Raw genomic sequence first — 15,764 nt, forward strand, 5'->3', positions numbered from 1 at the left:
AAAAGACACCGGTCGTCTTGTTCGACAAAGGTCGAGCGCGCGGAGTAGCGAGCGGGATTTTCCACCGTTCATACGTGAGGCGCGCACTCCTTTTTGGAGGCGGCGTTCCCTTGGCGCGATGCGAGCTCACGGCTTTGCCCCTTGGCGTGCCCGCACTGAAACACGCACCGCAAGTACCAGCGGAAGTTTTTGCTATCTCCTCGTTGCTCGCCATTTTACGAACGCGTTCGGCAAGCAAACGCCGGAACGCGTTTACGTTCTCTGCTCTAGGCTGGTCGGTTCCCGACTTCGACTTAGCCGCAGTCGACACCGCAACCTCAACTAGCTCCGTCGATGTTGGCCTATCATCGGGAGCATCAGCTGGGAGTGACAAGGCCACGAGTCGCTCTTTAGACACCTTGTAGTTCCCTACAGTCACTACCTCGTCGTCCCTCGCGCCTTCAGCGACAGCCTCGGCACGCGAAGACCGAAGCGTGTTCCCGTTCTCCTTCCTCACTGCCAGAACTACACTACAACCTGGCTGCCCTGTCTCGAAAGACGGCTCGGCCGCCCCAGACACCTGAATCTTTACGAGCTCAGCTGGCCGTTGCTCGAGGTTGGTTACCTGAGCTGGTGGCAGGACGGAATCGGCTTGCTCAGTGGCGAGATCGTCACGACTCCCAACTGAACCGTGCAAACCGTTCGCTGCCTCGGCTGCAGGCTTTGCCACCACATCGCTCGTTTCCGCACTACCGTCCGAAGGAACAACCTCCGTTTCAGCGGACTCATGCGGCGTCTCGGAAAGCTCATCGTTTACGCATTCCTGCGAAACGTCGCTATCTCGCGAAGTGTTCACGTTCACGTCAGCAGCCGTTCCCTCAACGCTGCTGCGACCGCGTGAAATGACACCGGCCGTTGTTTTCGACAAAGGCCGAGCGCGCGGAGGAGCGAGCGAGATTTTCCAGCGTTCGAACGTAAGGCGCGCACTCCTTTTTGGAGGCGGCGTTCCCTTGGCGTGATGCGAGCTCACGGCTTTGCCCCTTCGCGTGCCTGCACTGAAACACGCGCCGCAAGTGCGCGCAGAGGTTTTCCTTCTATCCTTCTTTCTCGCCTTTTCACCAACGCGTTCGGCAAGCGAACATCGGAACGTGTTCACGTTCTCTTCTCTAGGCTGATCGGTTCCCGACTTCGGCTCAGACAGGCGCCACCGAAATCTCAACTAGCTTAGCCGATGTTGGCCTATCATCGGGAGCATCAGCTGGGAGTGAAAAGGGCACGACGTGCTCATTAGACACCTGGTAGCTTCGAACAGTCACTACCTCGTTGCCCCTCGCGCTTTCGGCGACAGCCTCAGCAAGCGAACACCGAAGGGTGTTTTCGTTCTGTTTTGCGGCTGTCAAGGCTACACTAGATCCAAGCTGCCCTGTCTCAAAAGACGGCTCAGCCGCCCGCGACACCTGAATCTCTGCGTGCTCGGCTGGCCGTTGCTCGAGGTCAGCTACCTGAGCTGGTGGCAGAACGGAATCGGCTTGCTCAGTGGCGAGATCGTCATGACTCCCAACTGAGCTGTGCAAACCGCTCGCTGCCTCGGCAGCAGGCTTTGCCACCACGTCGCTCGTTTCTGCACTACCGTACGAAAGAACCTCTGTTTCAGCGGACTCGTGCGGTCTCTCGGTAACCTCATCGGTTACGCATTCCTCCTGAGCTGGTAGCAGGACTGAATCGGCTTGCTCAGTGGCGAGATCGTCATTTCTCCCAACTGAACCGTGCGAACACTCCGCCGAGATCTCCAAAACAAACTCCAACGCATTATCGCACTGAGTGGACACGCACTGCCCTCTGCCGCCTCTGCCGACAGTCTGAGCTAATGCGCCGTCGTTATCTCTCTCAGCAACCTTGCCGCGCTGCGGGGCAGCAACGGTCGCTTCCGACTCGCGCTCCCGAGCGTCTGCTACTTTCTTTTCGTTACCGTGGCCAGTTTCTCTATCCACGACAACGAGGTCTTTTTCGAGCAACTCAGGCTTCACTCCTTCCTGCTCGAGTTGAATCTCATGCTCTATTTTCTTATTCTCCCGTTGGAGTCTCTCTCCCTCGAGCTCCTTTCTTTCCCTTCGGATTTGCCTGAGCTCGAGGTCGTACCCTCGCATCTTTTCCTCGTGTTCTTGCTCTCGCTTTCTTTCCTCGAGTTCCTCCTCTGCAGCCAGACGTTTAGCTTCTGCCTCGGCGGCCTGACGTTTCGCGGTCTCCCTGCCATTGATCAGCTCAATGCATTCCGACAGCTCCTCATCGTCAGCCCCGACAGCGAGTATAGCCTGTATCATCTCTGGCTTTCTCAGCGCGTCCGTAACATCCAAGCGCAACTCTTTTGCAAGCTCCAACAACTGCGGTTTTTTCAACGCTTTCAAATTCATGGCCGGTCTAGAGTACTGCTTTCCCACTGCTCCAAAAATGTTTTGCGCGAATAACCCACGCGACAAAAACACACGCCCTACCAGCTATCCTCAGAAGCCTGGTAAAACTCAGTGAAGAAAAGTCCCGCACTCACCCTTGACCGCCGTGAATTCTGCGAAGTCCGAAGCCGCCTTGACGTCCGTGGTGTTGGGTCTCGCACCGCTGGCTTCAGGTGTTACGAAGTTGCCATCCGACCGCTGCCAACCGGTTGTTGCGACCGGGCGGGGGCACCCGATCCGAGCTCCGTGGCCTCCGACATACGAGTGGTAGCGTGTATGATGCGAGCGGCCAGCCGCTGTTGCAGCCGTGAAGAAGTCCAGAAGCCGTAGGCTAACGTAACTGTTTACTTCATAGCGAGAGGTGAGCCGAAGCCAAAGAACAATGCCCCGACGGGCGAGGTTACAATACAGGACTCGAGCAGAGCGACAACATCGATTCGCTGCTCTGACAGGAATGGTTTACAACGCTTGGGCAGCTCTATTTATACCCAAAAGCGGTAACGGTCAAAACGCCAACAAGCTAGAACACGCACAACACTCTTTCCAGAGTTCGTAAGCCGTTCATAGCCTCGGGCACGTTGAGTCCGAGAGAGGAGAGAGAGGAGGACTCCGTTGCGATCACCGGGGCCTCTGTGTCCTTGAAGAGCGTGGAGACGAGCCACGCAGGCAGCCGCCGAAGTTCAGCCGCCGCAGGCAGCCGCCGAATGCGCAGAGAGCGAAGCGTCTGACGAGGCTTCGTCGCAACTTGTTGCCGACATGATTGCGCCTGTTTTCGAAGGCGCACGAGTGGCTTCGCCGCACAGCCGAGGAGTGATGCGGGGAAGTACTGCGGCGCTCGCCCATTCGTAACAGTATCTACCATGCGGGTTTGTTTGAGGTTGTTGACAGATTGCTGACTGTTGTTAAGTTCGATCAGGATTTCCCCAGTTTTTAGTTTCTTGGCTTTGTAGGGTATCCATACTATGCCCTCAAGGAACTTGGAGATGAGAAAAACAGGCTGTGCAGTGACGGGCTTCGACTGGTCAAGAGATTTCATTATTAGAAAACGAGAGGAATTGTCAGGTTTTGGAAAAGTCAACTCTGGCAAGGGACGAAAGGAGACTTCGGTGCGGCCCCTTTTCGAGAACCGATCACGTTTAGGTTGGGCGGGGGGGGGGGGGCTGAATTATTCATATGGCATAGGAAAAAGCAGGGAACGTGGGTACTTTCTTTGTCATCCTTACCCTGATAGCTGAAGAGGTCCCGAAGCTCCCTGCCTGGTAAACAGACAGGGAGCCCACCCGCCGGAGCTTGACTTGGGCTCCGACGGCCACCGTATGTGGTTTCTTACCCTTCACCTCTAAACACATCACCACGGTACGTCACAGCTTATGTTGGGGGGCTCGGGGACCGCGGCGTCGTCAATACCGTCACCAAGATTACTCAAGGTGTCCTTTGCGGGGAAACGAACGGACTAACACATTGTCTGAACAGCACTACCACGGATATGCTGTCGGTACGTCGACATTGAACCTGAGACTTGGGACGAACTCTTTCCGTATGTAATATTTGAGTAGAGCACTGCTATCCAGAAAACTACGCAGATGACATCATTCAAGGTAGTCTACGTAAGAGGGCAGACTACGATGCTTGACGATATGCTTCCCCACGTAGATGGCGACAACATCAATACCGACGTCCAAGGATAGCTTCGGCGTGCGGAGGAGGCCCGCCAGCTCGCTCGAGTATGTACAGCGGACTTGCAGCTGGTGTATGCCGGACGCTACAACCTCGGGCTACGAGACACCGCGTATCGCGAAGGGTATCGTGTGTGGATTTGGACTCCCATCCGATGACGTAGTCTCAGTGCGAAGCTTCTGCGACGGTAGTTTGCGCCCTACCGGATTCTGCAAAGTGTTGGCCAACTTATCTATGAGATGATCCCCGATGGAGATTTCGGAACACCACGACCATGCATGCGGTCCGAAGTTGTCAACGCGGTTCGCTTAAAACCTGACTACGCAAGATGACGGACATTGTTTTATGTTTGTTTGTAGTGTCGTTTTATTTTAGCATCGGTTCGATGCACTCTTCGAGGGCGCTTAATGCCGCGAACCATACATTGTATTTGTTTATTGATGTTTTTGCTTCTACCACCCGATGCTCTGGGCTAGGTTATCTGTGTTCCGAGTGAAGCGCATGCTCCATTCTTTTTGTGTTATGCCGTCCGGATTATCTCATTTATGGGCAGAATGTTTCTCTGTAACGCCACAAGCCTAGAATAGTCTTCTTTTATCTACATTGTTCTTGATGTAATGTGATGGTTCCAGAAACCCACGCGCGAAAATATAAATACCGGCAGAGCAGACGCCACGGCATTCGCTTAAACGAAACGACACTCGCCTGCGAACGTCACTTTGTTGACTGCTGATTCGCCACCTGTGTATTTTTTGAGTTGTTAAGGGAGCACAAGCTCGCCCCAATGAACTTGTTTTTATTTGGAAGTAGCTGCGTCGTCTTTGGCCACGTGACAATATACTTGTTACGGAGGTTTTTATGATACAAATGTGAATTGATTTTCATTGGAGGTATTGCGAAATTCGAAGTGTCTCTTACCGCTATGCTTACCCAGCACTGATAAAGACGAAGCACTGGGCAGCCCGCAGTCTGACTTGAACGGGTATAGAATCTTGTGCATAGATCGCACCGGCTTCTAAACGTATTTCTTCATCATCTGTTGCGTGTGGTGTTCCCCTTGCGTCACCACCGGGTCACGTGTTTGGTAAAGGGCGGCGTCATCCACACGTGGGTTCCAATTTTCCTGGGACGCAATTGTTGATGGCTACTTGCAAGCACTAGAGCACGTACACTATCACGTAAAGGCCGGCATTAGACTGTTGCCGCAACTGTCGTATAACTTTAAAGAATGACGTAATTTCAGGTGTGAGCCAACGGAAATGCGCGAAACGGCGTTTTCTTACGTCCGTAGATCACGATATTGCTTTTGTGTCGGTAGTTTGAAAATAGCCTACAATTGCATCCCACAAAAACGTGAAAACACGTTTGTTAGTAATTTCACATTGAACGTACTTCCTAGCAGGTGATCTAAGTTCACTTGTTAAGCTCCGGGCCAATTAGCTAAATAAAACTTTGGAGGACTCCAGCTTTATTCTAGCACACAAAAATGAAGCCATGTTTCCTACGCGCTTCGCAGTCATCGAACTGCCTTTCTAACACACAAAGCCAATCCGCTGTACCCTTGAGAACACAGGAAGCAATGCATTAAGCCGTTTTAATCCACGTGTACACTCCCGCCACCACAACGGACATGTCAACAGTAAGGGAATGAATCAAATGGATGCGCACGCACGCCCCCACATCTTCCCTCCACGCCCAACCTATGCACGCATAAATTGGCAACCCCTCATGTGCCCGTGCTTACCGCTGAAATGCACTAAAATGTCACCCTGAAAGGGTTTTAAGGTGAGTACGAAATAGTCTCACATCAGCATTCCAAACGTGCAAGTTGCAGTTCTTCTGGAAGAGATTCGCAGCAACTCGACGACTTGGAATCAGCTGAGCGAATGGCTGCGGCAGCGGCTTTTTCTTGTTTTTGCCCCCTCTTTTGCTTCTGTTCCGGCTGGCGCTCCTTCAATAGCCGCTCTTGCTCCTCCGATCAAACGACATGCGTCCGTGACATAGCGTGGCGAGTTGAAACCTGTAAGGACTACACGAATATTACAGTGCGCAAGCACGTGGATGTCCGTTTCCCTCCCGCGCCCTAGGTATCACACCTGGTGTGTGTAACACACGAATACAAGTCCGAACCCATAGGCCATGGAAGACCGCTGACAGGATGCAATGCACTGTGAAAAAAGCGTTTACATATTCCGCCAGCAGAACGTCATCGGTAGCTGCATGAAGCCTAGCTGCTCGTGCGCGGCCTCGTCCTTGCACAACCGGTGCCTGCTTAGGTGTGAACTACATGCGGGATAATTTCGCGCGGAAAGCTTTTCTTGATGGAGAATCACGGGCTCACGTGACTATTCCCAAGAAATCTGAGGTTTGAGGAAATCTCGTCTGGTCGGGTAAAAGATTCATAGTTGAAGAAACTGGGGATCGCCGACGAAAGGATTATTTACAAAAAGTAAAAAGACGTTTTGGCTTCCATACGGAAGCCTTGTTCACTCAATTAAAAAGATAAAAAGACGTTTCGGCTTCCATACGGAAGTCTTGTTACTCTTTCAAGGCTTCTATATGGAAGCCGAAACGTCTTTTCTTAATTAAACCTTTCCTCGGCGATCACCAATTTCATCAACTATGAGTCAGCATTCCCAGCGGGCAAATTGCTATTTAACCGTTAGGTATTCCCAGCTGCGAGGCGAGGTGGAATTTGATGCGGCTACGGCCTCGGCCACACTTTTGGTGGCGGCGGTTTCCGTGGTTTTTTTTGCCCATTCCCGCTTCGGTCTATTCCGCAAAATCACACAAAAAGAGTGATACCACCTTTATTAGTCGACTTCGCAACTTGTGAAAAATTGATTGATTGATTGATTGACTGATTGTAGCGTTTAACGCGCCGACGCAACGCAGGCGATGAGGCGCGCCGTAGTGGAGGGCTCCGGATTAATTTTGACCACCTGGGGATCTTTATCGTGCGCCGAAATCTCGTACACACGGGCGTTTTTGCTTTTCGCCTCCATCAGAAAAGCGGCCGCCGCGGCCGGGAATCGAACCCGCGACCTCGTGCTCAGCAGCGCAACGCCTTAGCCACTGAGCCACCGCGGCGGGTAACTTGTGAAAAAGACATCAGCGGTGGCAGTTAGAATAAGGGTTGCGAAAGGGATGTCGACGATGGTGAGAAAGGGCGCCGGAGCGGCCCCGACTAAAGCGACTACAGCGGAATAAAAACGGGGGGGAGGAGGGGGGGATGGGGTGGGCGGGGCCAGCCACATACTTCTTCACAATAAAAATGATTATGTTGAAGTTGAATTTTATTGGCGCAGCAGCCATATTTGGCTATAACGCGCCAAACGCAAGGTAATATATTTTGAACACAGTACGGTAAAAGGCTCATGTAAAAATTATGTAAAGTGGTAAAGTCAAAGTTTCTGTAAAAGCTTGAATGCACTCAAAAATGTAAAAACCGCTGCTGTGGAAATGACGTAACATAATAAAATCAAAGATTCTCTAAAAGGTTGATGGCACTCAAAAATTTTAAAACGTTTTCCAAGGGAACCAGGGGTTCATCCCCTAGTAGTAAAACAGGGTGGAATGGAATTTGAAATCTATGAAAGTTGGAAAAAAATTCACGACGCTTGTTTTCATAACTAGGACACTCGATAAGTATGGCTATTACTGCAAGGGGCTTCCCACATTGCTATCGTTCTGGTAGGCCTTGTCCTAGCAGTAGGAAGTTGTGGGTCAAGCGCGTGTGCCCAATTCTCAGGCGACATACACCACCTCTACAAATCGTTCTTTATGTCTGCAGCTCTCCCACTCTCTCAGGTGCGGCTTCGCAAGGTGGAGCTTGTTTTCAGTGATTTCTGTCCATTCAGACTACCACTTCTTCGTTATTGATAATTTTAGTCTCCTTCTGTAATCCTGGTAGGGTAAACGAGTTTCCGTCACATGGAGCTCTTTTGTCTGGGCTGCGAGGGCATCTGCCTTTTCATTACCGTCAATTCCTACATGACTCGGTACCCAACAGAAGCTCACGTTTAAGTGATTTTTGCTAGAGTCCATTAGTTGGTTGAGCACTTGTTGAACAAGCGGATTTTTAGTTTTGTTTCTTGAACACAGGGCTGCTAGCGTGCTGAGAGAGTCAGAGACGATGATTGACTGCGGTGTCATTTGAATCTATACTTTCTTTTAAACGAGCTGTATGGCATTCTTCGTAATAAGGTCCACTTCCAGCTGCTCCCATATACCTTTCTTCTTTCGAACCATCTGTGATGTAATTAGCACATCCGGCATACCTGAACTGGATATCTAAGAACTCTTGCTGCAAGTGTTCCTTTGGAGTGCTATGGTTATTGTACTTCAGCAAGGAGAAGTCACATTCCGGCTTGCGGTATTGCCATGGAGCATAACCCGTTCTGGAAGTGACTAGCATGGTATAATCTACATAAAAGTCAAGGGCTTCATTAGGAATGCGGTACCCCAAAAAACATGGTTGGAATAGTCCGAGGCTTGCTGGTAAAGAGAGTTTCAAAGCGAGGTTTCAAAAAGAGCTGTCGACAAGGGTGAGTGGTGCAGGAAAGAATTCTCATTATGTACATGTTTCCGAGGAGTACTCTCCGCTTGCTAAGTGACCATTGATTGGTTTCTGCATACAGGCGTGGCACCGGAGATGTCCGGAAAGCTCCTGTGCTTATTCGCAAGCCCGAGTGGTGAATGGGGTTAAGAGCTTTGAGTACAGATTCGCGACCAGATCCATAGATAAAGCAGCCATAATCCAACTGGGAACGAATTAAACTGTTGTAAAGCCGCTAAACGCAGGTACGATCTGAGCCCCAGGTTCTATAGGATAAATGCTTTAAAGCATTAATTGATTTAAGACATTTTTGTTTTAGATAATTAACGTGGCTTTTAAATGTTAACTTTTGGTCAAATATTAAACCAAGAAATTTGTGCTCAGTTCGAACAGGGATTTCGGTCGATTTAATGCGCAAATGAGGATCTAACAATATTCCTCGGTACAGACTGAAAGGCGCACAAACTGTTTTTTCTGTCCAAAAGTTATATCCATTTTCCTCGGCCCACTGCACTAGAGGGTTTATGCCTATTTGCAGTTGCGTTTCGCAGGATGCTAAGTTGCACGGGGAAAAGCTGATCTGAATATCGTCCGCATAAAGCCAATACATCCAAGCTTTCGGTATTACACGTGCAACTGAGTTTATTTTGACTAGGAACAACGTAACACTGAGAACACCTCCCTGAGGTACGCCATTTTGCTGAGTGTACACATCTGATAATAATGTTCGAAATTTCACTCTTAAAGAGCAATTGGAAAGGTAACTTTTCAGAATCCCAAGCATCCTTCCTTCTACACCATACCCCTGCAGATCTAGCATTATACCATGTTTCCATGTGATGTCATAAGCCTTCGACAAGTCAACAAATACGGAGACGCAGTGCTGTCGTTGAAGAAAAGACTCCCTAATTTTAGTTTCTAACCGGAGGGACACATGTGTAGCAGGTGTGGAAAGGGCCTATCCGTAGTCCACATACTAATCACATGCAGAGGACTTGACACAACACGACACAAACATTTCCCTGAATTATACAGACGACACATTCCTTTGCACCCATCATCTTTTTTAGCCGACGAACCAATGTTTTCTAGTCAGCGTGTTTTTAAGTTTTTAGCTGAGGTGAACTTTCTGCTGCTCTTGTCATATCACGTGTAATCATCCTGGCCCTATACACCAGCCATCTCCATTGTCTTTTGTCTTGCATCACTTTTACTTTTAGTCACATGTTTTAGTATTTACGGTCTCATCACAATTCAGTAACTTCTTCTTTGGCGCTCTTTGCCCATAGTCGGCCTTGCGCCAATAAAACCCAACTATCATCATCAGTTTCTAACCGGAGAAGGTGGTCGGTCGTTGAGTGCCTTGCCCGTAAACCAAACTGAAGGGCATCAATAATGTGATTTTCTTTCCGAAAGTGTGTGAGCCGGTTGTTAATCATCCGTTCAAAACATTTCCCGAGGCAGCGGGTCAAGGCAATTGGCCAGTAGCTTGCTGGTTCACTACGCTCTTTACTTGTCTTTTAAGTAGTAAGAGCATAATGATTTCCTGCCACGCTACCGGAAAGTAGGCTTAAAACCATATTTAATTAAAGAAATGCACTAGGAATTTTAAGGTTCTTGGGGTGCGATGTCTTACAATTTCATAATGATTTCGGTATGGTCCTGCAGCCCGACTGTTTCCCTGAGCAATCGCAGGTGTAGTTCAGCCATAGAGAAAGGCGCATTTTATGCTTCTTCATTACTCAAGTTTATTTTAGTTATTCTTTTTTCAGCCCGTTGTTTATACCTGAGGAATGATTCAGAGTACTGGGCTGAGCTGGCCACTTTGGCAAAATACTCAGCTAGAATGTTTGCCTGCTCGGCAAGGCCTTTGTTACCATAAAGAAGTGGCATAATAAATGCACTGTAAGGGCCATTCACTTCCCTGACCCTGTCTCAGACCGTTTTTGCGCTAACGTTACTACTTATGGAACTTACAAAATCCTGCCATAAAGCCGTTTTCGACTGCCGTCTTATCTTGCGTGCCTCAGCTCTGAGTCGTTTGTCGGCAGTGGGGTAGCGTCTGAAACGGGACCATGCGCAGTTTTGCTTCCTGCAGTCGTCGCTGCATTCAGAGTTTCACCAGAGCTTTGACCTCCTTGGGGCTGTCCCAGAGGACTCATGAATATACACTTTTGCAGCTTCCATGAGGCGTGAAGTTATTAGGCTGCAAGCTTCATCCGAACTCAAGTCCTGTATTTCGTGCAATTCAATTTCGCATGCTTGTTCAAACCGAGACAAGTTAGCCTGCTCCAACTTCCACCTTTTGGTGCACTCTGGTAGCATTGGTACTGCTGTTGTTGAGTCCAGAAAAGTTGCGTAGTGGTCACTCCCGAGAGGATTTTGAAGTGTCGACCTAGTGAAAAAGAACGTAGGGATGGCGTTGCAAGGGAGATGTCGATGCATGATACGGTGCGGGTTGATGAGCAGATGTACGTTGGACCCATTATTGAATAAATGCCAAGGAGTTGCCGACACTACCGCCTGGATAAGTCGGCCTCGTGGGTCATTTCTAGCACTTCCCCACGGTACATTGTGCGTATTGAGATCCCCCAGCAACAGGAAAGGCTTAGGCTACTCATCTATGACTCTGGAGAGATCGTTCTAGGTCACTGACACGTTTCGGTGGAATATACAAGGGGCAAATTTTTAGGGCTATTTCAATGTGTGTTCATATGGCTACCGCATCGAAAGTGGTTTTAAGCCCTGTTTCATTTGTTGGGATCGACTGAGAAATGACGATTGCCACTCCTCCAGAAGATACAAGCGAATTTATCCTGTCTTTACGGTAAAGATTGCGTTTTCGGAATGGAATATTGTGCATACAAAACAAATGAGTTTCCTGTAGACAGATAATAGACGGTTGGGACTTCTCTAACAATTCGTGAATGTCATCTATGTTACGTAAGAACCCACGACAGTTCCACTGTATGATTTGCACCATACCAGTCTCTTTGGGTTTGCTCTCCTGCATTCAAGGAGGTGTGGGTGACGTCACGTACATCTCCTCCGCTACCTCTTTTCCACTGCCTCCTTTTGGACGCTTAGGCTTTCCGCAGCCTTTCGGTAGCCTTTGAGGGTCGGGGGGTTCCCCAGGCCGTTGCCGCACAGGAGCCGCACTGTAGCAGTGCCATTTGGCGGCGGCGCCTTCTTCTGGGGCGTGTCGACCGTCCCCTGAGAAGAGGGGGTCGACCGTGCAGCCGGGGCACAACCCGCTGAGTTGCGTGTTAGCCCCGAAGGCTCCTCCACCCCATCAACAGCCAGTACACCAGCTTCTGGCCCGCCTTGTGTAGGCGGCTACGGGACGGAGCAGTCCACTGAGCGGTACACTCTGTCCACTTGCGTGGACCGAGGCAGTGCCAGGCGTTGGGGCAGCCCAGCCACTGGAACAGGCGTGGGCCGCACCACCGACACCAGGTCCCTCCCCAGCAAACCACTAACATCCCTGCGACGTCCCAATAAGGTCCGAACGCCTATGTCCCAGCAGTATCTCTATTAGACATCCGTACAACGTGCAATATTTTAAGGAAAATTTTGGGATGTTGAGATAACGTTGCTGGTACAATAATGTCGGACGTTGTTTCAACTTTGCTAAAGACGTACTCTCGGTGTTGCTGCTGCTTCGTTTGGGGATGGTATTTAGACATGTTTTGCTGACGTTGTTCAGATGTTGCTGGTATGTCCATTTTTTACTTCGAACATGTCTACCGCAGTTACATTTATTTTAGCTATATCTGCTATACTTTATTTTCAAACTCTCCGCAGGCGTACTGTACTGAAGTTACCGAGGGGTTTTGTATGTGTTTTGTAAAGGTTTTGTACCGAGGGGTTTTGTGCAAGTATTGTAATCCACCACTATCGCTTTGACACTTGGACTTTAAAAACAGTAGCCCAATACCGAACCTCACGGAGAGAGGCAGGGACTTAGTGCAGAATTCGTTTACAAGCCACGCTGCCAACGAGCCTTGTAAGGTTTTTTTCGGTGGGGGGGGCAGCGCGGAGGGGGTCATTGCCGTTAAATCTGAACAAAATAAGATAGGATGATTAACGAAGACGCAATTAGCACAACTTTACTTTCTACTTGATTTAACCTTGATGTTACGTACCTACTGCAGCTTCAGGAATTCAATGTGTGAGCAAAGCAAATTTCGGGGCTGCCTTGATACTGCGGTTACCGTCAAACGTCACCTGTAGGTTAAACGGCAAGGTACTCTGCCTTTTTTGCCTTGAAAAAAAAAGTCGATGACACCCTCATTGCAAAAAACAACAACTAAAAAAATCCCTGAGGTTTTGCCAAGATTCGAACCATAGACTTTCAAAACACAACACCAGCACCTAAGCTCCAATCCACTCCACCACGCCGGAAAACAATGCGTGTACCCAAGAATTTGGTACCCTAACAGAGGCTGCCAACGGACATTGTCGGGTGATTCGTTTTGGTCGTATTTGACAAATTTCGGCAGTGCTAACGCTTGTTTCTTCCGAAACAATCTTGGAGGCGAGGTCAATTTGCTAATATTGCAAGTGATGTAACCAAAGCTCCCTTATTTAAGCCAAGAAAAGCTATCGCGCTTCATCGTTCCCCCTATGCAAGCTACGGTAGCCGCGAATGAAATTGAATGCACCGCTAGATTTCCGTCGTTGATAAACTTTGTTCGCTACGCACAGATCTTGCAGACAAGCCCTTCATGCCAACACTACAAGCGATGTAGCCAGAGCTCCCGTATTTAACTCGCAAAAAGCTCTCCCAATCCCCCGATCTCCCCGATGAAAGCCAACCTAGCCACGGAGGATTGCGCACTTTCGAACAGAAAAAGCTTGCAATTTGCCTCAAGGCACCAAATTACCACACGTTAAAAAAATGATTGTTTTCTGCGAACGTAATGACCCCAAACCAGGCGATGGACTTGGAATCCGGACGATGTCGGCTGCTTTCGGATGCTTTCTGGCGCTGCGTCGACGCTGATATCTGGCGAGCAGCATAGACAACGGCGTAGCTACATAGGAGCAGCGGGAGAGTGAACTTGCCAGCTCGGACCTAAGTAAGCAGCTTTGGCTCGCTGAAAGGGCGAAGACGGCAGGCCGCACCAACGGAGTCCTGGACGAAGGACCCCGCCCACTTCTAAGCTCGATCTACCTGTTCACTAAAGTTTTCTTCTCCCTATCCTCCCGCGTTAGCTCACGTCGCCGTGCATTTTGCCGACACCGTAAACGCGGGGCGATGTCGACGCGCGAAAGCGCGGAAAATACCCTGCAAGTGGTTCCGGCCTCAGAACAAACCGTAAAATTACGGTGCCCACAACCCCACGGCAGCTGTATTTCCAACACAGACCCTGAAACTGCCTTAAATGCCGTAATCTAGATTGTCGGTACAATTACGGTTTTCTTTAAGAGATACCCACGCTCAAGCTTTTCTTGTATATAATTGGCAACTAATATCTGTATTTACCAATAACTTGGGCATATATTTCGCAACGCGTTTTTATCAAGGTGGGTGTCTTTCAGGAACTAGTCTTTCCCTCGGACGAACACGAGACAGGAAGTCGCTGCGCGGCAAGTCCGATCGTCGCCAGTGTACTAACTGCACTCCGTATCGATACGCGTACTACAGCCCGGTGACGGCACAGGTGTGCACACGTTCAACTTTCGTTATTTCGGTGATTTGACTACCATGGGTTTATCTACCGGACGAAGAAATACTGCCAAGAAGTGGAGGTAAGTGAGTACTAGTGAGCCTTGTTTTCTTGTCATATGTATTTCCCGCACGGGGTACCTTGAGAATTCATGTTGACGGTGAGCAGCGACACCGCGGACCCCGAGCTCCCAACATAAGCCGTGTTTAACCGTGGCGAGGTGTTTAAAGGTGAAGGGTAGAAGCCGTAAACGGTGGCAGTCGGAGCCTTGGTCAAGCTCCGGCGGATGGGCGCCCTGCCTGTCTACCAGGCAGGGAGTTCCGGGACCTCTTTGACTATCAGGGTAAGGTCAAAGAAGAAAGTACCCCAGTCTCCCTGCTTTTATAGTATGCCCTATGGTATTATCAACCCCCCCCCCCAAACGTGATCGGTCCCTGAAAAGGGGCCGCACCGAAGTATCTTTTCCTTCATTGCCACCTTTAACATTTCCTGAACCGGATAATTTTTCTCGATTTCTTGTGATGGAATCGCTCAATGCAACCCAACCTCTTGTATCGCAGTCAGTCTTCTTGATCGCAAAATATCTTGAAGCCATAATAGGAAAATCATATAAGTGCAAAAAACAAAGGTCTGGTGAACTACTAATCGAAGTAAATGACAAACAGCAGTCCACGAAGCTTCTAGCTCAGACTAGACTGGCGGATCTAGATATCAGGGTCACACCCCATCGGAGCCTCAACAGCTCGCAAGGTGTGATATCCGAGACGGAACTCTTGAACGAAACGGATGCGGATCTCGTTGCCGGCTTGAAGGATCAGGGCGTCACTGCCGTGAGACGCATCACTATCCGCAGAGACGACAAGGAGATTCCCACCAAGCACATTATCTTGACGTTTGACCGCGCAGTTCTTCCACAACACATAAATGCAGGTTTTATCCGTTGCTCCACCCATCCCTACATCCCGAACCCGCGGCGCTGTTTTAAGCGCCAGCGGTTCGGGCACGGTACAAACTCTTGCCGTGGCCGAACGACGTGTGCAAAATGCGCGTCCCGTGGCCATCCCACTGACAACTGTCCATCCGACACCCTCTCTTGTGTGAACTGCGGGGGGGCGCATGCAGCCTGCTCCCGCAAGTGCGAAAAATTCCAAACTGAAAAAAAGATGATCAACATCAAGGTAACTGAGAACATCACCTTCCCAGAGGCGCGGAAGAGGTTCGCCTCTTTCCCCCTGGGGAGGTACGCCGACGCAGCTCGCCGGGGGGCGGAGCGGCGCCTGGTTTCCACAGGGACCCAGTTCAGTGAGTCTGACCTGGTCCCTCTCCCACCCCCCCCCCCCCCTGGGTTGCCTCAGGCAGACCAACCTGCCACCACGCCGCTTGCTGAGGCAGCAGCGGTTGTGGTGCCAACCTCTTCCGTTCGAACCG

Source organism: Haemaphysalis longicornis, unplaced genomic scaffold (assembly GCF_048455015.1).
Source record: "Haemaphysalis longicornis isolate Haplotype H1 unplaced genomic scaffold, Haemaphysalis longicornis Haplotype H1 scaffold_1, whole genome shotgun sequence".
Classification (NCBI taxonomy): Eukaryota; Metazoa; Arthropoda; class Arachnida; order Ixodida; family Ixodidae; genus Haemaphysalis; species Haemaphysalis longicornis.